Genomic DNA, 22,327 nt, shown 5'->3' on the forward strand with positions numbered 1-22,327 from the left:
TCCACACAGACCTCGACCAAGGAGGCAGCATTTAACCATTTAATTCTGTAAAGATGGTTTCTTTTATATCATCCGCAATCATGCGTAATGCGATCAAGCTACCGTAGGATTAAATCTGAGAGCCCTGACTAATTACCACAATGCTTTCTTTGCCCTTTAACAGCCTAAATATTGTACCTCTGCACCAATAACATATTTGTACTCCAAAGGGAAAAACATCAGATAATAGGATTATCTGATTTTTGCTTTTGCCCTGTAAGAAAAGGCCTGATAGGATAATATGCTGCAGGTTTTAAAAACTGTGCATTATGTTGGGTGAAACAAACTGCAAACTTGCAAATGTGCAGCCTGTGGGAAAGTAGAACCATGATGTAAATGTAAATATTTTTTTGCTTATTGCTTTCAAATTTCTCAGCTCATCGTGCCAAAATCTAGTAAAACGAAATAAAATTTGTAAACATATAAATAAATTACTATTGACCACATAAACAAATACAAAACTGGGTTATTGAATTGAACGTGATTAGTCATGATATTTCATCTTTCAGTGAGACACTAACCACAGCCACATTTCAGGCTTCAATTGGCCTGTCACTTTTTTTTTTTTTTTTTTTCTTTTTTTTCAGCTGTGTATGTTGAAAAGCGCTTTTCTCAGCACATGCTGTCTGGCCTAGTTTCCTGTGTCCCAACATTTCCATTTACATTGTTATTAGGCCCACCCGTGCCGAAGCTCTGACTGCCCCTGGTACAGCGGTGGTCTTTAATGGCCGCCAGCGATGGACGCATTCAGAGCACGAGGGCTTCAAGGCCAGCGACTGCAGGCAGGCCAAACTGTACTGCCGGATAGGGCGGTCTCACAGGCGAATTATTCATTGCGTTTCTTTACCTTAAGGAGGAATGCTTTCCATTGTAATGACGTTTAGCATGTTCAATTAAAATGAACAACACGGTTCTTAGTTGTGCAAAAATATTTTGCATTGTATAGATATGGGTTCTGACTGAAGGTAGTCAGAGAGTCGGAGTTAATCCTGCAGAGTGTGAGAGAAGGGCTGTAATAATGTATTATTTTTATATAACATAAGATACTTGGATCTCAAACAGCTTTGTATTTTTACATTGGAGAGGGGGAGTGGTTAAACACTAAAACCACCACCAAGGTGTAACAACCTATAGGAGAATGCATACCAGCCTCTGTGAACCTCAACACTGGTCATATGAGGAGAGGGAAACCAGTTAAAATGGCCAATTATTCGATGTCCAGATATCCACACACTCACACTTAAACACATTCAAATCAGCTACAGTGATACATCTATGCATTCAGGATTGAGCTAACAAAATTATGATGATGATGATGATGATGATGATGACAATGATGATGTTGATGATGATGATGATGATGATAATGACGATGATTGGCGTAACACCATGTCTACCGCGATGATGCGTTTGTAATTTGACAGTCGGTCAGACTGTGACCCTTCTCAGTCCCGCCCCATCGTGTGAGTGGAGTAACGCTAGCCCTCCTCCCAGGTGCGGCCAGGCCATTGCCCCTGTCTTCATAGTCCAGCACCTCCATTCCTCACTCTTTCTATGGGCGCAGAAAGTAGAGCCAGACGGCCTAACAAGGTTTCCTTAAATTACTCCAAACCCCCGAAGACGCTATTAAGTCTCGGCTTGCGGAGGGCATTGGAGGCACATTAGCTGGAGTGACAGGCGGTAAATTATTAAATCTGGATGCGTGCGCTCCGGACTTCGGCAAGACGGGGAACGTAAGCGATATTTCCCGCTTCCTTTTTGGGGCATTATATTTATAAACAGTGCATTCCTTTACGTGTTTGTAATTCAGTGCTCCGTGAGTGAAGGAAGGGGAACAAGTCGGGTGAAAATATGCAGGGGAGGAGGGGGGTCGGTTGGGGGGACGGGCATTCTCCTTTTCCTGTGGGTACGCTGAAGCCAGCCGCCCCAGAGCCGAAGTGCGGACCGAGGGTCTTAGGGGTACGCACCCTGGGACCAAGAGGGGCGGAGCCTACGCCTCAAGCGTACATCTGATTGGACCGCCCAGACAGGGCATCTCTCAGAACGACCTGAACCGGCTTCCGGGGTTAATTTATGGCGTGATAGCGGATCGCGTCCAGAGAGCGGTGCTGTTTCCCCCGCTTGGCTCATTTCTGGGAGACATTTTGATTTCCTCCTTGGGGCATATGTCCTGCACTTTGCCATCAAGATGTCTGTCTTCACAGCACATGCTTTGAGAAATGGACGGAGGTGGACGTGTCTTCCACGTCTGTCTTTTCAGGGACTCCCTCTGAAGTAACCTTCAGAACACAACCACCACACATCCCACCCCACCAAAACCCTGTCAGCTGGGCCCCACACAGGAAGTCCAGCCTCTTCCTGTACAAGCAGCCTTACACAGGCTCCTCAACATTGCCACAGAGAGCTAACACAATAAAAGAAGGTTTCGTAGTCCTATTGCCGTAATGTCACCCACGTAGCGTAGCATATCTATTTAAGCCTACCATTGCATTAGTTCATTAATATTTATTTCTGTGCTAGAACTAAATATAACCCTCCTGTTCAGCACATGCCAAATATCACACTCTCATCTGGAAGTTATTTTGATTTCAAATCAACTTGTATGCATGCAAATCAACACCTGTATGCATGCGTGCACCAACTCTCACGCCTATGATTCATGTTTCCAGAATCACGCTCAGTGGAAATTATCGTCAGTAGACGAACTTGAAATATACTGAGTGTCATTTGGAACAGTCGCACGTATACAAAAGAAAAAGAAAAGTCACTTCTTTTTCTCGGTGTTCTTGGAAAACAGAGAGTGTGTGTGTGTGTGTGTGTGTGTGTGTGTGTGTGCGTGCGCGCATGTGTGCATGCGTGCGTCTATGTGCGCCGTGTGTGTGAGAGAAAGAGAAAAGATGAGAGACAGAGAAATAGACAGGGAAAAAGAGAGAGACAGAAAGAGACAGACAGAGACAAGCGGCAGTGAGCCTCTGGCTCTTCTTTCCGGTGTCTTACAGAGTTCAGATGACTGTAATGATTAAGTGCATCTAGCGCAGAGGGATTTATTATGTGCAAGGAGATAAGGCTGGAGGTGACTCTTTGACTGACAGCATGAGGCCTAGGAAGGGTAGGATCCAGGACACCCCCCCCCCCTGTCTCTCTCTCTCTCACTCTCTCATTACCTGCTGCGTATCTGTCAGATTTACAGTACTCAGGTGGCTGAAGTTGAGTCAGTAGGTACTTCCTCTTCATGGAGGAAAAAAAGGAAAAAAAATCCCCCACCTTTCCTCCTCCTCCCCCTCCTCCTCCTCATTCCCCCCAGTCAAACAGTGCCTTTTCTGTTCAGTGCAAGTTTTCCTCCCTCCCTCGCTCCCTCCCTCCCTCCCTAAAACCTGAAATAAATCAACAGTGGTTGGGGCTCAGCTGCTATAAATCAGGCCCTGTGCGGAGCTGGAGCCTGCCCAGTCAAACTGTCACAGCCCGGCCCTCACTGTGGATTCATTAAAGAGCTGATATAAAGCCCAGATGTGCCAGAGCAGCGACCCACTCCCACCCTCCCTCCCTCCCTCTGTTTCTCTCTCTCTATCCTCTCTCTCTCTCTCTCTCTCTCTCTCTGCTTCTTTCTCTCTAAGTCTCAGTCTGCCCCCCCACCCCAATCTCTCTGCTTCTTTCTCCCTCTCTACCTGTCTCTACCTATCCTCGCACTCTCCTCACTCTGCCTATCTCTCCCAAGCTCCCTTTACCTCGCTCTCTCTCCTCTCTCTCTTTCCATTATCATATTCTTTCCTTTCCTCCCTCTCTCCCTGATGCCCACCCAAAAGAGCTTCAGTAGAGATGAAGCCCCTTTATCTGTGTGTGTGTGTGTGTGTGTGTGTGTGTGTGCATATATTTCTGTGCATGTGTGTGTGTGTGTGTAAGAGAAGGAGACAGAGAGGGAGAGAAAGAGAGACGGAGGGAGTGAGCCGCGTGTGGATGAGCTGAGAGAATGTGGCGAGGCGATGGCGGGTGGAGGAGTGGAGCGGGTCAAAGGTTAGAGGGAAGCTTTATGACATGCTGAGTGAAGGGAGGAATAGATGAGTGAAGATAGCTTTAACTCTTGCTGGGCTGGCTGTCCCGTGTCTTAGGGGGTGAGAACGAACACAGCGGGGGTGTCCCGTGGGGACACGGTGAAGGTGCGGGATTGGGGGGGTAGGCACTGCTTTTCGGCTGTCATCAACTAGTCAGGCAAATAGGAGCCTGGCTGGTCCTCCCATCTCCCGAATACTTTAACAGCTACTCTTCCAAATGACCAGACCTCCGGCCTCAACATTATTTTCTTACCATAAATAATTAATTGAATTAATAGTTCATTGGTTTGTTTTACTTTCATAAATCAATGCAATAATGTGCCGCTAATTTGTCCAGAAGGAATATTGCATTTGGAAATCTGCCTTCTTTATCGGGTTTATTATAATTATAATTTATTTGCCTTAGGGGTGAATATATAAGGATAGTTTATAAAGGGGAATGCACATGTCTAACATTTATAGAACTGAAGAATTTGGCTGAAGGATAATCAAACATACAACTTTCTGGGTAGTCCAGACTTTAAATTTAATACATTGTAAGCTTTATTCTGTTTGTCCCTGCTTCTTTTTGCAAAACATGCACATTATGAACATTCATCAGTATACTTTACTGATTCATATTTTTATGTTTTTTTTATATCTTTGTCACCTGAAATGCATGTCATATCAAATAAAAAAGTAAAATAAAAAAAAACTATGATACTGTAAACATTCGTATTTACTGTATTTACAGTATTATGGTGGAAACAGATCTCTGCAATATCATTTTTCCATTTACAGCAGATATCATTCATTCTATTTCCTTTCCTTTCCTGGCAATTTTTCCTTCCTTTGAAAGGAACACGGTTTTTAAGAATTAAAAGGCGAAGCAGAGTGTGCTCCATCAAGACCATTGCTATAACAGATCGGTTGTCTCCAGTGTCAAATTTGATATAGTTGCTTAAAAACTGATGGACCTGAAAAGGGAGGTCAACATTTCCTAACTCTGTAAATTCAATTATCTGAAGTCCCCTCGAAACATTCAATATGATTTGTAACATGGAATGGCTGCATTTAAAGATAGTAAATCGCTGACTCTTTGAACGATTAAACTCCTTATGAACTTAACACCAGGGAGTAGTGTAGCGATTGTCCGTTGCATGTGTTAGGTTGTGAGTTCAGTTCCCAGGTAATACTGCTGCTGTTGTACCATAATGATGGTACTTTGGTGGTATATATAAATATATGACATTATTTGAAATGCAAATAATACAGCCCCACCGTCTTCTTCTTCTTCTTCTTCTTCTTCCCTATACTTCTTCTTCTTCTTCACCATAATCAATAACAGTAATATAATAATCATAATAATAATAATAATAATAATAATAATAATAATAATAGAACATGTTTTTTATTCCTGAATTACATCCATTCCTTCGTAAGAAGGAGATTAAACACAATAAAACATAAATAGTCTTACCATTAATGCTGCGGAGGCGTAGCGGTGACTGAGGGCATTTACAACATTGGCGCTTATGTTTTTCTAGTTTGCCCCCGAACCCCCTGCCCTCACCCCTCTGCCCCAGATGGGCCACCCCGCGAGGCGGTCGCGGCGCGTGTTGAAAGCGCTCGAATCCGCTGCCGACGCGTCTGCGCTCATTTGTCTTCCCGAAGGCCGGTATCGGGAGGTCAGGGGCTGGCCGCCTTGTTTATCCCAGCATCAGACTCCCCGCCAGGGCATCAGCACCCCGTCCAGCACGGGGGTTTATCCCTCCCCAAAGTGGGACTAAGAGGATAATGACACTTTGTGTTTGAAGTGCCCCCCTGCACAGCCCCTATCTTAAGTGAGCTCCCAGTTATCGTGAGAGAGAGACTCACTCAATTGCAATGCATAGCACGGCCTAATTTAAAATACATAACACGGTTTAACTTGCAATACATAGCATGATCTAACTTGACTAACTTGAAATACATAACATGATCAAACTTACAATACATAACACGGTCTAACTTACATACATAACACGGTCTAACTTACAATACATAGCATGGTCTGTCTTACAATACATAACACAGTCTAACTTACAATACATAGCATGGTCTAACTTTCAATACAAAACACGGTCATTAAAAACGATGGTCACATAAATGTAATGTCCTTTTTCGTATTTTGATGCAATCCTGCCATACATTCAGAATGCTTTATTTAAGAATAAACAGAACTTGAAAGTCATACAAATCTGATAACTGAATGTGAAAACTTAATAATAACATAATATTTTTTCTCACAAGTTTAATGTTTATGTAGTTACTTTAAACAAATAATCATTCTGAAGATGGAGAGCGTAGTCAGATTTCTCACATATTTCCTCTTATGTGTCAAACTGTTTAATCCCTGTACCTCTCTTTGAAACAGTCTGACATATACTCTGTATATTAACAAGGGATTCTATATATCCAAAAATTCAAAAGTGTGTAATTTATCAGCTGTTTTATTTTTGTAATAAGTGAGTGCCCATTGAACTACGTATGTTTATTAAAATCTGTAAGAAATTTACAACTGCATTGTTTTCATTTATATTACATAATTAGATTGGTTTCCTGCATTTGTAGAATTCCTACAGTTTGTTTTGTATTAGCTCATGGCTAATGAACTAATAGTAATGCTGTATTAATAGAGTAAATTCATTAGATGTGCTTTTATTAAATTATAAACATTAAATTACATGCAAGCAATTGTTCCGTCACTCTGTGTAATATAACAGAGAAAACAATTTTACAGTTTTTTGTTTGTTTGTTTGTTTTGTTTATTCCAAATATTAAGAGGTGCTTTTTCCAATTTTTTAATGGATCACTGATTATGTTTTTTTCACTCTGTGAAAAGAAATCAGAGCATTGGGCCTGAAGGCAGGTTTCGGTCCTCCTTCAGATTATTTTTCAGAGCTGAAATACAATATAAACACTGCTGCTCATAATTACCTAGTTATTCAGGAATATTCAGTGGCACTGTTTACTAAAAAAGGAAAAAATGCTCCCAACAGTATATTGCTTCTATGTTCAATTAATAGCTCATTACCAAATAGCCAGTTGTTGCACATGAAACAGAAATTTTACATCAATAAAGTTTTTTTTTCACGGGAACAATTAAAGTTTTAGCAATCTCGGTGATTACAAAGCACTTAAAGGCAATTAAAAGGCAAATATTGGACGGCTGTGAGCAGTCCCCTGAGCGGGTGATTTGCGGTTGTTTGGCCTGGTTTGGTCTGTGATTGTGAGGGCAGAACTTGCCCAGTGGCCACTGTGCTGTGTTTATCGGCTCCGTCTGGACGGCCGCTTCTGTGCGCGCGCGTGTGGCGGGTGGGGGTCCCCTGAGTCCGGGGACCACACACGTAAACCCCGAGCTCACTCCGGGCCCCTGACCCCCCCCCCCCCCCCCCCCCCCTTCCCCACTGCCACCACCACTACCACACCAAGCCCCCCCCCCCCCCCACACACACACACACACACACACACACACCGTCACTTCTGCATTATTTACTTATTTTAAAGGAAAGCAGGCAGTCCGCCCTGCTTGTGTTTTTTTTTTTTCTTTTTTTTTTTCACTTTATTCAGATGGGGGAGAGCAGAGCGGGTTACAAACAGAGACAGGATCACAGTCAAAAGTACCAGAGCCCCTAAGGACGATTCATGTATGAGAGTCAGTTGCCCCTAAAGATTGTTCGATGTCAAACTATTACACAGAATATTTTCATGAGGATATAAATGCAGGGTATTCACAATACATGGTACAATACAAAGCACACATATTCAAGGTTTTGTTCCAGTTTTTCCATGTTCAAATGTACGTCAATTTAAATAGGCAATCATATTACAACAGAATGAAAAATTACTAATATAAAACAACTGGAAAAATGAATAAAACATACAAATGGCAAGAACTGAAAAAAAGGTGCAATATGCACCTTATATTTTTCAGAATTAGGGTTTCTTTAATGCATTCTTTCTGTTATGGAGGAGGCCATACGTACCCACGTTGGTGCATGTGTTTGCTTTTCATTTGGCTTTTCCTTCAATAGGAAATAAGGTGTTGTACTGAGAGGGAGGTGTGGGGGTGTACTTCAAGGAGGTGAGCTGAGTCAAATAGCAAGCTGAGCCCAGTGCTGCCCAGACTGTGTACAAAGGGCCATCAGTGTGAATCACAAACTCACAGAGAAGCAGCCATTTCTGAAAGGGCCTTTCTTTTTAACATTTTTCCTCAGATTTTAAAGCAGGGCTGAGGTAATACCCAGTCCTTTCATAATTTATTCATTTATTTTTCCCAGGTGTGTTCTCCAAGGTGATGTCAGCCGCTCCTCTTATAGCAGCCAGCACCAGTGTGCACACCCACACACGCTTGTGTGTGCGTAGGGTGTGTGCACACATGCTTGTGTGTGGGCAGGGTTTTTGCATATGCATGGGTGTGTGTGTAGGGTGTGTGTGCACATGTGTGTGGGTTCAGGGTGTGTGTGTACACATGCTTGTGTGTATAGGGTGTGTGTGCACTCATTCTTGTGTGTGGGCAGTGTTTCTGCACATGTATGTATGTGTATGTGCAGGTTGTATTCTTTCTATAGACATTTTCCAGTCAAGCCACCAACACCCAGACAGATAAGATAATTTAGCTTGAAGGCTTTTTTCATATGAAAGAAAGTGTCACATCTTTTACACCTATCCATTTTAATAATCCTGAGAATCACAAAAATTGTATTTGTCTGTTAATTGGTAGAAAGCACTGAAGCATTCATTCACATTGGATAAAAAATTGGATAAAATTGGATAAAAAATCCTGACATGTTTTCTTTTTTTGTGAAGCAAGTTAAGACATTATGTTGGAAGAGGAATAAAAACCCACCACAGACAGGGAGAGGATCCCATGCATTGCGGGTGGATAGGCTTCACCATGACGACTTTGGAAAGGTTGCCGTGACGTCGCCACGTCTGGCTGTCTGGTTGCGCAGATGTATTTTTCTGTGCTGGGTGCCATGACAACAATGCCCCATGGTTCATATCTTGTCATGGGGGAAACAAGAACTGACAAAATCTCAAAATCCAGGCAGCAGTTTGACTTAACAAAGTAAAAGTTTACCAGAAAGTTATTGCAGGGTGTGCATTCTGAAGTTGTCCAAATGACCAGCAGAGTAAGGGAAAGTGAAAAAAGAGGGGGGGGGGGGGGTTTGAAATTTGACTCGAAAGCTTGCACTTTTGCCTCCCTCTATGGGACTCGCCTGCTTGGCCTGGACTTAATTTTGGCCCCTGATATAAACAAAGGGAGTTAGTGTGAGGCTTAATGGGCAGCTGGGGCCTCGGGCAGCCGGGTGACCTGCACACTGAGCCCAGGTCCTGTCCGAGACCGTGGCTACAAATAAACAAAACACACAAACAGAATAGTTTTTTATAATAGACAGAAAGGTGTAAGAGGGAAATGACTGAAGTAATGATGTGAGACAAAGAGAGAGGAGAGGAGAGGGCAGAGCTGAGCCCCTCCCCTCTCGGCTTCATCTTGGGCAGAATGCGCATCGAATCGCGGCTCAAATGCCGGTGTCTTTCTTGACCCTGTCTGCTGCTGCTGATGATATGGGGGTGGCCACCAGACCCAGAGTCTTCCAGCCCCGCATTCAGGTCTAGCCTACTCACCCGCATGTACCCCGTCACAGCACTGGCCGTGTGACTCGAACAGAAGGGGCTGCTGGGAGAGTGAAGCCTCATGAACCCTATTAGGAGTTATTAAAGGCCGTGCCTCTGTGGTTCCTAGCTGCTATTCTGAAGCTGGCACACTCGGTTTGGACGAGTAGCGCGGCCGTCTCTGAGGGACGGGACGGTCACTTCTCACTGCCTCCTTGGCTGTGAAACGGCTCCCCTGGGCTTCTGTTCCGATGCTCCTCGGATAAATCTGTCGCGGCCCCCAGAAACTGAGAGACGGAGATCTGGTTTCCTGGGCTAAGACCTCCAGCGCCACGGTCCTCGCCGGTTTCTGAAGGAGCCGCCTGATAGAGTTACGTTTGTACTGGCTGTCACGACCGGGAGGCGAGAGAATTAAAGAGATTCATTTCCACCGCTTGACTCACAGTTTGATGCATTGATCATTTTAAAGATACAAGGAATAGCACAATTGGCTGCACTGTCCTTTACTTGAATAAACAATGTCAATAACACGCATTTTTAAGGAGTGAAAAACAGATTATGGCAGTGAACAAAATAATATGTTCAAGTGAGAAATAAATCAAAAAGATGATTTTTTTTATGATTGCAACCATGATCTCTATGTATTTATTTATTTTGTAATTGTGTAATCTTACTTTAAGAGAGCATAATCAAACTCAGTAGGGTCCTTTTATTATGTTTTTGTTCTCAGATTTGGAATAATAACATGATTTAATCATTCCGACCACCAAAGTGTAATACCCATACATAATTAGTAATGCATTATTAAATGTCATACACATTTTCCTGCCTGTTTATGTCTACTTGGTGTATTTAGTAGTTCTGTTGTCATTTCACTTTCAAAAAGTAAAATGGTGAAAAGTGTAAAGAATTATAAATTTCATAAAATATTTAAACATTCCAAATAAGCGTAGAGCTAGAAGACATTCGTGAGATTGAATGTACAAAATAAATTAGCATCTCATAGTAAAATGTGTAATATTTGCCCTGTTGTATGGCTTTTAAATACATTGAACATGCATGGAAATGATGTCTTATATCATTCCCTACAATAAAAACCCTTTTTCTTTTTGGGAATGATATAATGAGTGTGAGTTTCAGAAGTCTCTCATGAACGCCAGAGACAACACCAGCACATTTTCCCACTCTCCTCTCTTTATTTATTTTTTTCGAACCCGAGTCAGTGTCCAGAGCTTTGTTTCTCAGGGAGGAATCGTTGCGCGTGTTGCATGAGGGCCGATGGGCATGCGGAGGTTCTGCTTAAACGGCCGCGAGGAAGACGGCGGGTGGGGCGGGTTCGGTGTCACGGGCTAATAATCCCTGACTGCGGACAGTATGAGAACCTCGGGGGGAGAAAAAGGAATTTAATTCCTTTCCTTTCAAATTGCAGTCTGGGATTCACCCTATAGAGCTGCATTTGGGACAGCTGTCTGGACTGCTCGGTTAATGTACAACCCAGACAACCTCTCTGGCCATATTGGGGAAAGCTTTAAAGACAATACAATCCTCTTTTTTTTACCGCTGAAAATGTCCCTTTGGATGTCTGCAGCACTACATTTGGTTTCATTGCATAAAGGGAGAGTGGTACAAATTATGTAGTTCCAAACAGATTTTTTAGGAGTCCATAGATCTAATAATGTCATGCTTCAAATTATTATCTAATATGTAATGAACTAAGCTTCTAAAAATGAAAGTGAGAGATAATTTTGTACACTTATAAAAGGCTTAAGTTCAGTTAAATTCAGTTAATCATTATGCGCATGTGTACATCAGTATTATTCCTGAAATAATAAAGAAATAATAAGCAGAGGGTGGGCCAATGGAAAATATACAAAATAATGTAAAAATATGTTTTCCAGTCTGTACTGAAATCCACAAAAATCCTCATTTTTTTAAAAAACATAATCCTCATTTTTCTACATGATCAACTAGAAAAATTAGCAATGCAAATAACAATAGTAATATTACTGTTTGTTGGTATTTAAAAAAATATCTTTCTGTGTTCATCATTGATTGGAACATGAATATTGTCACACATGTGATGTATTAAGTGGGTGGATGTGCCCATCTCACCCTCTAGATGGAACTGCTGCAGTGAGAGAGGTTGACTTCATTTCAAGCTATGTAGCTGAAATCATCTCAAGGTCAGACCAGAGGCATCCATTTTGTTTCCTGACAAGTAAATGATTCCCAGGGTCAACTTTTATAATTTTACATATTGGGTGAAAAACAAAGACTGTGGATAATATATCTCACTGCCTTGGTTTCAGATCGGACAGAGGATAAGCAGCATCAACAAATAGCTGTGACACCTCACTGAACCCAGGAATTCCTGCTGTTGCACTCTATCAATGAGCTCCATCTCCTCCTTATTTGAGATTGACTCAGAATTTTGAATACCAGCTTTTTGAAACTGCAATCAGTCTCTGAAATTCTTTCTGCATTAAATAAATAACTAAAATTTTGAAAGAAAAAAATAACTAAAATATGCAACATTTTCTGTTGTATCGATCTATTTGCAAATATAAAAGTACAGGAATTGACCTGTGTGCGTGTGTGGGTGTATGTGCGTGTGTGTGCTGTGTAAGCACATGTGCATGTACTATATGTTAAACAAGTATGCAGTAGAAATTATAAATAAATTTTCATCCACACATTCCAATTCCCAAACAAATAAATGAATAAAAATTACATTTAATCATTTAATTATAATTGTATAAATAGATGCAGCCCAACAGAACAGAATAATAAATTCTCCTGGAAAAAAACAGCGCTGCCTGGCTGCTATCAATCAGCGCAGATTCTAAACCATCCATATTTTAATCCGAGAGATCTTTCTCTGTGACTGCCATTTGCTTCATCTCACGGTAATAGAAATGCTATTGACTCTAAGGTGGATTACTGTGGTTCAGAGGGTCACGGATAACTCTGTACATATCTGAGCTGGAACATTCATCTCAGCAGGCCAATGGCAGTGGACATGAAGAGGGGAGGTGGGGGTGGTGGGGGGGGGGGGGGGATTTACTGGCAGTTGGCCCTCTCCCGGAACCCCAGACTGACAGTTGGAGGCTCTCCCCCACTGGGATGAAGATGAAAGCAGATGGTTTTCCCCCCCACCTATTGTGTAACTCAAACCTTCAGCTTTCAGATTGACCTGGCAGGGATTTCTCACAAGTCAACATCGCCATTTCAAAGACCAGCTCCAAAAAAAAAAAAGAGGGGGGGTGGGGGGCTGGATTGGTTTTACATCTTTGAACTTTCATTTTACATTTCACCTCTCATTTACACATTGAAACATTCAGCAGCCCGGGATAACTGAATGATAAATGAGTGGAGAGAGTTTGTTGATCAGGCGTGTGAGCAGAAGGTTGCAAGTTTGTATCCATTGTGTGGCACTGCTGTTGAATATGGTACTTAACCTGATAAAATACCCAGCTGTGTAAATGCATTTTGTACAACATGGTGGCTGTGTTAGTCACCCCAGGCATCTGAGGGGTAAAGGCAATGCTCTATAATATGTAAGATCATTAACAATCAAAATAACGTAGCTAAGTGTTTGATTTATAATGATTTTGTAATTCTTATTCAAATTTTATTTGATCTACAATGTGTTAATAATTTTTTTATAAATGGGAGGGGCAGAATTACATGAAATATCGAGGTTGCAGTGATCATGGATAATGTAACGAGTGGAACTTAGCATTTAAATATACAATAGCATCTTAGGTTGGAATGGCGGGGTGTCGCCTTGACCAGGTCTTTCCTTTTGTTTCATCACATTTTCACTAGGCCGAGTGGATTTTGTGCTGGAATGTTCTGGAACCTCCTAGGTGGGCACAAAGTATGGTCAGGGAAAACTCCCAATCCCCCATCAGCAGAGACGGCCAGCGACCACTTTCTGACCTGGTCTGGAACATCACGGGGAAGAGGGGGCAGGGTTTATTGCACTTACAAAAATATGTCCTCAGTCAGTGTGGGAGATACTAGTGAGTGAACGGAGAACTTCTCTATCATTCGCATATGAATATAACATCCTAAATAATTGTCCCTTAAGTTCACCTGTGACAGAGCATGACCTCGTAGAAGCAAATGACATCGCATTACAGTGGATATTGGTTTGGCGCGACAAGATATGAATGAAACATATGAATATATATATAATATGCATAAAGGCACTTATGGTATTATAGCACTGCATATCAATATATAAAGCTACTAAAGTTTTTTCACCATTTCAGTGACTGCTGGATGCTCATGACACACATGGATCCACATGAAAAAAAGGCAGATCACAGGCAACAAACCAACAGGGGGGTTAGTGTTGTGCTACGAGCCAAAGGGGATCTCCTGCTGACTGTCAACCTTCCTCCTTGGGTGATGTCATGGCCAATTTCACATCACCCCGTTGGACTCCAAGCCAAAGTCAGCAGATTTGATCCAGTCTATTGAACGTGCTGCTGTACTTTGGCCTCTTTTTAAAGAGAGCTGCACAGTGCATAAGATGCAAGTTAATGTTACGCATTCCAAAACAAATTTTAGTTGGATATATTAAACACACACAGCGTAACTTTTACCAAATAGCAGAACTGCAAGTGATTGAAGCGGCCAAATGAAAACTTTCTCAGGATTCTGCTTACTTATTGTACTGCCCTGTGTTCCTTCTCACAGAGGAGCAGAATGCAGATGTGGATGAATTCCACTGACAGCATTTAGCAGGACATACCAAACACTAATGGCATAACTTTGACTGTCCCTCAAAGCGGACTAACTATGGTGCCAGCCATTTTCTAGCAAATGGCCAACACCGTAGTTATTCCACTAATATGGGAATTTAGTGGACCAGTGGCAATAAATGCTGTACATGGCCAACCAAACACATTCTCGGGGATCTACATTTTCACTGTGCCATTTTGTGTACCAACTCGTGCAGCACAATAGTATAATGGGCAGTGCTCTGGGCAGTGGTACCTTTTAGAGATTGTTGGAGGCAGGGAGAACAAAACCATGAGATTTGTCGTTATATTTGATAAAAACTAAGGTAAATATTTAAGTTGTATATGATGGACTTGAAGGTAATTATTTATGTGTATATATGATAAACATGACGTTCACCATTTAAGTTATAGAAAAGGGCTAGGACCATATAAGTGTATACTTCTTCCTACTCCTTTTCGGACATGTAATATTTATTTATTTTGTTTATGGAGAATTTTCTTTACATGTTCGCTGTTTATTATATCGGTCATTCTTTCTTTTGTATGTGCTTGTTTTCCTGCTTATTATTTGTTACATGTTCGAAATAAAATCTATTCAATTCAATTCAATTCAATGAGATTTGTCACAGTCCGGTGAATAAAGATGTAGGCTGCAGTTGCAGCCTCCCTTTTTCGCACAGCTCGATGAGCCAGCAGATTTACAGCAGTCACGTATGACATGTTCCCGAGTATTCGTCAGGTCCGATCCGTCTTCCAATCTGCTCCCGACCGGTTCTTTGAACTCGGCTGGCGGCTCGGGAAAGGGCCCATAAATCGTCCTGTTGGCGGTCTGCGACAGACCCCCCTTCAAATGGAAGGCTAATTGTTGAACTCTGGCTCCACAGAATTCACCAGGCTAAATAATTTGTCAGATCGGCGTTCCTCTCATAAATAACGGGGGGAGCCTGGCCCCTTTGTGCTCTGTGTTTGAAGTAAAAGATCGGTCCCATTTGGGCCGCATCGCTGATGGCCAATAGCAGTCGACTCGATTTAAAGCCTAACAAGGGCCAGATCATCTCACACCATTAGTCATATTTACAATCTCTGTGTCATTGTGAAGCACACGTATGCGAAGGTTAAGCTAGCCGGTTAAAGCCCCAATGAAATACATATTTCATGCATGTTTTTCTCTTAGCACATATGTGGCTTTGTCTTGTGTTGTAAACTGTGAATTATATTAATAGTATATCAGTAATGGTCAGTAGTGGTCCATTTTAGTAAAAAAATATGTGCATTAAAAAATAACATCCATGATTACATTAATAAAAAACGATCCGTAAAACACTTATTTCTATACTCACCTAAATTTTGATCTCACCGTCATACAGCCTTAGACTTTAATTATATTCTGTGTTACTGACTGGTTGTGATATCATATAAACTGTCGTGAACAAACTTAGACGAGTAGTCTACTTGTTAATTGGACAGGGGCTGTTTTTCTCTCAATTTAATGTGCCTCACTGTACACATGAATTATGGGAAGGGCAGTAAGGTCACCCCGGAAGTCACAGGCAATGTTTGTTTTGATTCTGAATCCTCAAACAAAGTAACTTGTTTGCCCCTGTGCTGACCCCACAGCGACCCCTCCTTACCTCTCCCTCACCTCTGTGCTTCAATAACAGGCTGCGATTTTATTGGCCCAGCTCTCTATTTTCTTTTTCCCTCTCTGGCTTAGCTTCACGTCTCCTTTTTCTTCTCTTCTTTCTCTCCGCCCTCATCCCTTACTCAGCATTCGGCATGGCCCTGTGTGGTTGACTACACAGGCCAACACAGCCAGATAATCCTGGGCTTTTCATATTTCACTTGACAGTCAGTAAATTATATATATATATATATATATATATATATATATATATATATACACACACACACGTACATGCATGCATACATATGATTTGCAATGAAATTTCATCCCAGTTACACTACGATTAAAACCCGCAACCTTTTGGTATGGAGTCAGGTTATGTCAGTCAGCGTCACTGTCCTTGTATCCAGTTTAAGATCGCCTGTGAGGCAACTCAACTGAATTTCAATGACAAAATCGGCCCAGATAAGTCCCAGTTGTTGTTCCTGGGTAGGGTTTTTCCCCCCTCAGCCAGGCAGCCATTTGCTCTCTTTTTGAACATGAGTCAAATGAGCTGTTCCCCCATGATGGCTCAGCATATAGCAAGAATTATGCAGGGCATGGAGCAGCCATCGATGCCTTTACCAAGAGGCAGTCTGACATTTTCCTCAAGATGTCAAGATGCCACCAAGATTTTTGAAGGGGGCACACCATGCCAAAAGAACTCCCCCCCCCCCTCCCACTTGGTCCCAGTGATCCCGCCCACAGAGAGAGAAAGGTCAGAGCTGAAACAGGGCACAGAACTGAGCACTCCTCGGGATGAGGGCGGTATTAATACCATACGGTCAGGATTTGGGTGGGGGGGTGCATTGAGCAAGACACATGCCATAGAAACGGCAGCTTCAAACACTCCATGGGGGTGACCATGACGAGGAAAGGGTCGCTTTATATTTGCACCATGAAGAACGATAGCAACTTAAAACTACTAACAGTTTTGGATTACTCGCTAAGTTCCCTCTCCGTAGCTGCCAGGAGCCTAGCCAAAGGCAGACAGATTTCATATGTTAAATCAAAACATCATCGCGAACATTTTAAAAACAGATAACACAGGTCGCTATGTCGCCAGACGGTGGCAAACCACATACTGGGCAACGAGACAGCGACGTTGTGTCACAATCATCATTCAAAGTATCCTCGATATCCTGTCATGTGCATGCAAATTTGATTTGCTGCTTAATATGTTTTGCTGGATGTAAGGAGATATGTTTATGGACCATTTAAAAAGGCTAATCCAAAGGCATTTGGACATTCCTACCAAAACCAGCTCCACAGCAGCCAAGAAAATCCCTGCCTCCCGCTGTTTATGAGAGAGGTACTGTGTAACAGTCCCTAAAATAGCATCCAATGCCTAATTATTGTGTAAGCAGCAAACCCAGGTGCGGAAGCTCCTCTCCCTCCTTCCCAAAGAAGGCAGCGATTGTTCCAAGCGCTAGCGAGGAAGTCCAGACCGCCCCTTTGAGATTTTGGGGGGCTCTCTCCAAACCCTTTGGTCCCGCAACGATACCTTTGGGGAGTGGAAACAAGGCTTCCCACACCCATCGTTAATGTCCGAGGATGAGTAGGACAACCACCCACACTAGCATTTACCTCTGGGGCTGAGGAAAGGGTTTGTAGTGTCCGTTCTGAAGGGGTGTCATGGGTGCATAATAAGAGAGTGGGAGGTTGGTATGAGTAACAGAAACCACGTCTCCATGCACTGCCGCTGTGAGACAACGAGAGGTCTGTTTGGCTGACATTGCAGGCCTTGGTAAAGCAGAACAGAGCAGAAACCCGGGTTTGAATCCTGCTTTTATTCTGTTTTTAGGTTTAAATATTTTCCTCTTTACTGTTTTGTCTTTTTTTCTGTGAATTAATAATTGTAATTGCCTGATATTGTTGTCTCTGTACTGAATGAATACCTTTTTATATTGACCTCTCCTCTGCACAGCAGCCCTGGTTCCTAATGATTGATTGACCATCGTGTCTGATAGAACATTGATTCTCTTTGTCTGATAGAAGTCATTTTTTGTGATTAAGGAGTGGATGAAATACCAGAAATGTTTTGTACAAACCTTTCTTACTGTAGAAACCCCATTTTTCTATGTCAAATTGTTCAGGTTGAATTTGTGAAAGCAAGGTTCCATGCATCCATCCAATACTTATTAACCCTTTGAACAGAAACACAAATGAGTGGTTGAGCTGTCAGTTAGTGACAAATAATCTATAGCATACAATCCCTACTGTAAAACACAATTCCAGTTTGTTAGTTTTTGAATTAACATTTCTTGTGGCACAATGTAACCTGCGATCAGCTGTAATCAACTGTAAAATCACACTGGTTGCTTTTTATTTGAAAATTACTTCAAAACTTGTGTTTAAAATGGTATTTTGGTGCAGGAGTATATGGAAAAAGAGATCAGTATAAAAATCTGTAAATATCTGCTACAAGAATGTCTTTCTAAGGCAATGAACCTTGTTTTTATACAATGTTATTGCTGTAACTGATATTTTAGTAATTAGTTTTTAATCTGGCAAATATTAGGCAAAGAAAACACAGAATCAACCTTGAGTATTTTGATAAGCTGAATTTACCTTGTCTAGTCTTCTCAAAGCATAACACGTGGTAGTTATTCTGAAAATAACAGCAGTTTTTTCTCTTTTTTTTTTGCACACGTAAATATACACTGGATCGGCCCTCCTCAATTAAAAAATAATAAAACTCAGATTGCCACTCGCTAAGGAACTTGCTAAGGAAATATGCATTTTAAGCTCCTGATATGAGAAACATCTGTACAAACCTATGTCTGGGAACAGTGGATACCTGATGCCAGGAGATGACTATATTGGAGGCCTTTCTATAAAACTTAACATTTCTGACCCTACTTTCCCAATAAGCTCTGTTTTAGGGGCCTGGGTGGGTGTTCTGGGCGCCAGTTCTGTGGTCTTTTCTGTTCCTTGGCCCGTGCGGGGAGGTCCGTGATCTGAGGATATCTCTCACCCTGGGTTACGGGGATTTCATACCCTACCAAATAAACAGCCACTTCCCCCCGAAAAAGATTACCATCCCAAAACAAACAGGCCGAGCCGTGGAAAAGAAAAGCAGATTCTGCCGCTGCTCCTACCTGCTGGAACACAGCTGAGCAGCTTAGGGAAGGGGATAAAGTGTGCTAACGAACAACAGCACAGAGGGAAGGGGATTGCTCAGACATGCTGTGCATTAGACACGCATGCAATAGCCTGTGATATTAATAGTTCATAATTATAAGTAACATATCATGCATTGGTAAGGATATGGAATAATGGATATGGGTTGGATATGGAATAATCTCTCTAGGTGAGGTGTGCTAGTGTACACAATAAGATAAAAAAATATTCTGGAAGGATAGTCATTCAGAAACATAATTTTATGAAACTGTATATAGTGGGTGAAAGTTGGTTGAGTTGCATATCTACCTTTCTCCATTGAACTCACTGACCATAAATCTCCAATGTGAATTTACAGTGGACCTTAATTTTCAGCCTTCATCCAACGTTCCAAGTTAGCAGGCAAATATCCACAAAGCTGCAAAGGCCTTGTAATTTCCTGTGCAGGCCACACACGCACCATGAAGCCCCTGCGGCTACCAGCCGTGTCAGTAACAGAGAGTCTATGACAGCAACGCTAATGTTTCACTGTTTTGAATGTGCCTTTAAACAGAGCTTTGTTTTAATGGTGCATAAGCCATAAAACTCAAAAGGAATGATTGAGACTTGAACATGATCTTTAAATGCCACTTTACCACCGTGATTACTATGCCTGAAGTTAAAGGGTGTATATAGACACTCCTTTACCTAAATTTATCTATGCTATCCCACAGTAAACACATCATAAATGGTGGCTTGTAACAGAAGAGATTTTATAGATTTTATGATCTCACCAAATCTCCAAGAGCAATGGGGAAAGTGTCAGTTGCTCTTTGATGGTAATACTAAACCAGTAAAGAGTTGATGCCGTACAACCTCAAATATTATATCTGGTATCACACAGGGGGTGTATCTCGGTCACACAGGTTTTTAAGCTGGACCAACTTTGTGTCTATTTATGACTTTGGTTGGGCTTAAGAATGTTATAAGTACAATGCATGTGAACAGATCACCAAAGGTTCCCCGGCCTTTTTACCCACCGTTTTGTCCTGCTGGTGTGGACTCCCAGGCACAGTTGGGTAATGACAATTTACAATTCACAGTTCAGTCATTTGGCAGACTTGTTTAGCCCAAGCAACCTTCAAAAGAGCATTTTGCGTGCTAAGAAAATATCACAAGCCTGAAACATAGGCTTACATATCTTATAAGTGCCACTAGTGCTTGTTGTAGTCCACCTGATTGGTAATTCCTCTGTAATTGGTTTGCGGACATGTGGTGATGCTACAGAGTTAGACATATGAGACTGGCATTAGCACGCAACACCGTTTCAATGATAAAGGCAATATGCAAAACATTTGAATCTTTTAGCTTCATCTTAAGGAAATATATTATATTATCTGAATATATAAGTTCAGATCTTTCATGAATGTAGTTATATAATATTATATATTGCATTATTTAATATACAGTATTATCATATATAATATTGACACTCATGTCTGTGTGAATAAAGATTCACCTTGCATAAGATTAACTTATTTTACAAATAAGAGCAGCTGAAATCCTGATCAGACACCGCCAGGGAGGAGTCCGCGCTTGTTCAAATATGGCCTGCGATAGCAAACCAAGCGTGGCCTGTCTGCATGAACGGTTATGTCTGGGGACATGCTGACAGCTTTAATGGCCTGCACTTTCCGAGCATGACATCACCTGTGTCACCGGCGAAAGGACAATGCGGCACGAAAAAAACGGCGTGCGCTAAATGGTTTGGCTTAGGCCCGCCCGTATCCGCGAGCAGGGGGGAAAGCGGTCAACCATGTTCGATGTGAGAGCTTCTTTCACCCCTGCAGGTGGGGTGGTGACAGAGGTACATGGCGAGGCTGTGTTCGGCGAGACCGTGACTAATAAGGACCCCGTGTCCTTCCACGAATCAGCGATCAGCACACGCTCTCCACGCCGCGGGCATGGAACCGTCCCCCAGAGTCAACCCCTACGCCTGATATCTAGCCCTGTCTCTCCAGGCCGGAGAGCCCAAGCACAGCTTAAGATGAGCTGCACCAAAAGTTCTGTGCTGGGCTGCGACACAGATGAGGCTCCGTCAGAACTTGTCCCTAAGACCAGTGTTCTGCTTTCATCCACTGAAACGTTCTGATGATCAGGTGTGCTGTGACCGATGACAGGGGGTGTGGAATAGTAGAAGCTCTCTGGCATGCATGATATGTAGCAACTTAGCACTGCAGCTGCAGTGATCACACTAAAGCTTCACAACAGTTACAAAATGCTATGGTCTTATACATTCGTTTTTGTGGACTGTAACAATCACTGAAAGGGAAATTCAAGTTATTTGTTTATTATTTAAAGTGATATCATTGCAGCATTTAAAAGTATTGTTATGAAAATGTAGAGAAAAAATGTATCTGTGTCTGCATTTTAGCTGGATATTAGCTGGATATGTCTGCCTTATCTGTCTGAAATTCTCATTTCCATGCAGGTGATTATTGGTGCTTTCGTTTTAAGATAGGAATGAGGACAAATGACGTCTTTTCTTTTATTGCTTTATTTAACTGTAATGGCATATTTCAGAAATAAACAGCTGGTCCTGGAGTCCTCCGTTTTACGTGTGTGGTTCAGGTGCGGGGGCAGGAACCCAAAAGCCAGGCCACGTGTCAGTCAGCCGCTCATCCCCATGGAGACCCGGTTTGCCGGCCCCGTCACATGACACCGTGGAAGAACGCATAGTCGTGTCGTGCGTACGGCAGCTGTTATTTTTTCACCTGTCAGAAGCAAGGTTCTACCAATGATTTATGATTATTGTAAATCTTCTTCTCTTGTTTTTTGTTGCTTCTTTTTTCTCCTCAGCGATGCACCTACATGTGGGTACACTGGGGTTTGGGGAAACCGGGGGTCGGGGAGCTGTGAAATTCATTATTTTTCCGTGTCCTGCCTATTTTTCCAGTCGCCTAAAGGAGAGCTCGCCTGACCTTAGTCATGCAGGTGACACAGGGACACATAGGAGTTAGAAAATAGCAACATGAGTAATCTGATTATCCCCCGCAGCAGGGAGTGGACCCTCTCCCTTT

Source organism: Anguilla anguilla, chromosome 8, assembly GCF_013347855.1.
Source record: "Anguilla anguilla isolate fAngAng1 chromosome 8, fAngAng1.pri, whole genome shotgun sequence".
Taxonomy (NCBI): Eukaryota; Metazoa; Chordata; class Actinopteri; order Anguilliformes; family Anguillidae; genus Anguilla; species Anguilla anguilla.